Genomic DNA, 2720 nt, shown 5'->3' with positions numbered 1-2720 from the left:
TTACAAATGTCTTTTTCATTTCTTTTCACAATACAACATCACCCACAAGAGGGAGCCACATCTTCAAAATCAGTGGCTGTTTATAACTGCAACACATTTTCATCCTCAGTGAACAGGACCTTGGGTCTATAGTGTCGCTTTAGCGTCTTACTAATTCTTCACTTTGTTTCTTTACAGGAACCTTTAACTGTTCTGTGTAGGACCCTTCTACAGAACACGTGAGGATGCCTTCTCTCTAAGAGTGTATGTATGTACGTATAACAGGATTTGAGATATTTTTGTTTCCGAGATTATAATGTGTATAAGAGTACAGCATAAGGAAAAAAAACTAAGACCTTCCAGATCTATTGTTCTTGTAGGTGGGCGGTATCAGAAGGAACAACAGTTAGCAAAGCGCCAGACTCAGTCGTTGCAAACAACCATTGCTTCAGCCTCCAACTGCAACATTTACAACTTATTTTCCGTAGCTGTCTTGCAACAGAGGTGCTCTACTGTATGTCTCACAGAGGCCTGGGATTGCTATACCTGCTTAAGTAAGATTAGAGCTGTCTATTTAAAACAGCCCACAATTTACTGTTCCATGTCTACAGTTTGTCCAGCGCAGGTTGCATATCACTAAGCTTTTTTATTATTATTTATTTCAGCATAAGGATCACTCTGAAGGTGATTTTTCTTCCTCCAATACTGACTTGCATTTTCTTGCAACACACACACTGGCCACTTTAGGAATGGCTGTTCATTCATGCAGTTACCCAATCAAACATCACCTGGTCTTTTTTCTGTCCAGTTTTAGTGAGCCAGATGTAGTCTTCTGCTGTTGTAGCCTATTCACCTCAAGGTTCAATGGGTTGTGTGTTCAGTTCTGCTCACCACAGTTGTAAAGAGTGGTTATTTGTGTTACCAAAGTCTTCATGTTAGCTCAAACCAGTCTGGCCATTCTCCTCTGACCTCTGTCATCAACAAGGTGTTTTTGCCCTCAGTACAGACACTGAGTGAATGATTTTTTTTTGTTTTGTTTTGTTTTGTTTTTTGCACAACTCTTTATAAACACTATAAAATGTTCTGTGTGAAAATCCAAGGAGAGCAACAGTTTCTGAAATACTCAAACCAGCCCATCTGGCTTTAACCCCCAAATCAACATGCTCTTTACCTGCATCTGCATGATTTTATGCATTGTGCTGCTGTAACATGATTGACTGATTGGATAATTGCAGGAAATGTTAATTTCCCTCAATTAACATTTACATTTACAACATTTAGCAGATGCGTTTATCCAGAGTGACTTACAGAAGTGCATTGAAGTGTCTTGAAAAGCATTCACTAGTATGAATAGACTAAACCGTAAGGTTAAACTATAAGGATACCATAAGTTTAACCCCTGCCTCATATGAGTTAATGTGAGACTTAGTACAGACAATAAAGCAGTACAGTTTTTAACAGCTGTGTAGATTTATTTCTCATTTAAATGTTTACTGAAGAGGTGAACCTTCAGTCTTCATTTGAAGGAAGCCTATGACTCAGCTGTTCGGATAGCCAGGAGACGTTAATTTCACTATCTGGAAGAGAAGAGTCTTGGTGCATGTCTTCCTTGTACTTTGAGGGATGGTGGATGGGTTAGAGCCCTGCTTGTGGCTCAGGAGGAACATGGTACCAAGTGGGATTTGATGAGTGACTGCAAGTAGGTGGGGGCTGGTCAGATTTTTGCTTTATAGGCAACCATAAGTGTTTTAAACCTGATGTGGGCAGTTACAGAAATGCAGCAACGTGGTGAAGTGGGAGAACTTGCGGAGGTTGAACACAAGTAGTGCAGCTGCAATCTGGATAAATCAGGGGTCTGATGGTATGCAGGGGACGACCAACCAGGAGCAAGTTGCAGTAGTCCAACCTTGAGATGACTGCATGAGCACCTGTGTGGCCTTCGTGGAGAGGAAAGTTCAGATCCTCTTGATGTCTTTCTGGTTTTCATCTTAATAAAGATGCGAGCAGGCACAAACTTGGAGAAGAGGAATAGTTTTATTGAAGCTTCATGTACATACACAGGTGTTGTCCCTTCAAGGTTCAGTCCTCAACTGCCTACATACCAAAAACCCTTTCCCAAAACATTGTACCTAGGCTTCTAACCCAAGATCAGCACAAAGATAAAACTCTTAGGCCCAGGCAAACACATTCCTGTGCACAATATATGTCCAGTGCGGAGGTTTTCATTAACACATGAGCCCTAAGAAATGTTTAACATGCTCCAGTAAGTCTGAAAATTAAATTCCATACTGTACTGATAATATCAAGCTATAATGAAAAACCATAACTATTCTTCATATCAAGAAGGAGAAACCTGCATGATAGTTGGATGTCCAGACACATACCAAGTTTTCATGCATTTATTTGCATATCCTTATAGCCTTCATTTTTCCAGGAAACAGGATTTTGGCTTGCAGGATTTAGTGTTGATCACTGATACAGGGTTAGATTTCTTGTAAAAAAAAATTGATGTAAAACTATTTTTTATAATTATCTCATAAGTAGACAAATGTATCACATGCATTGCTGGATGACTATCACACTGATAGTTTCTTTTATGTCTGCATGTTCTGGTGCCTGTATATGTTTGATCCTTTCCCTTCTAAGCCACAGCACAAAAAAAAACAACAACAAACGTTATTATGGTTATGGTATTATTAAGGTTTTTTGTGTATAGGCTAGAAAGGATTTAGGTTAGGATT

This window comes from Pangasianodon hypophthalmus, chromosome 8 (assembly GCF_027358585.1).
Source record: "Pangasianodon hypophthalmus isolate fPanHyp1 chromosome 8, fPanHyp1.pri, whole genome shotgun sequence".
In the NCBI taxonomy this organism is placed as follows: Eukaryota; Metazoa; Chordata; class Actinopteri; order Siluriformes; family Pangasiidae; genus Pangasianodon; species Pangasianodon hypophthalmus.
The sequence above is the reverse complement of the archived record's forward strand: the minus strand, read 5'-3'. Positions refer to the sequence as shown.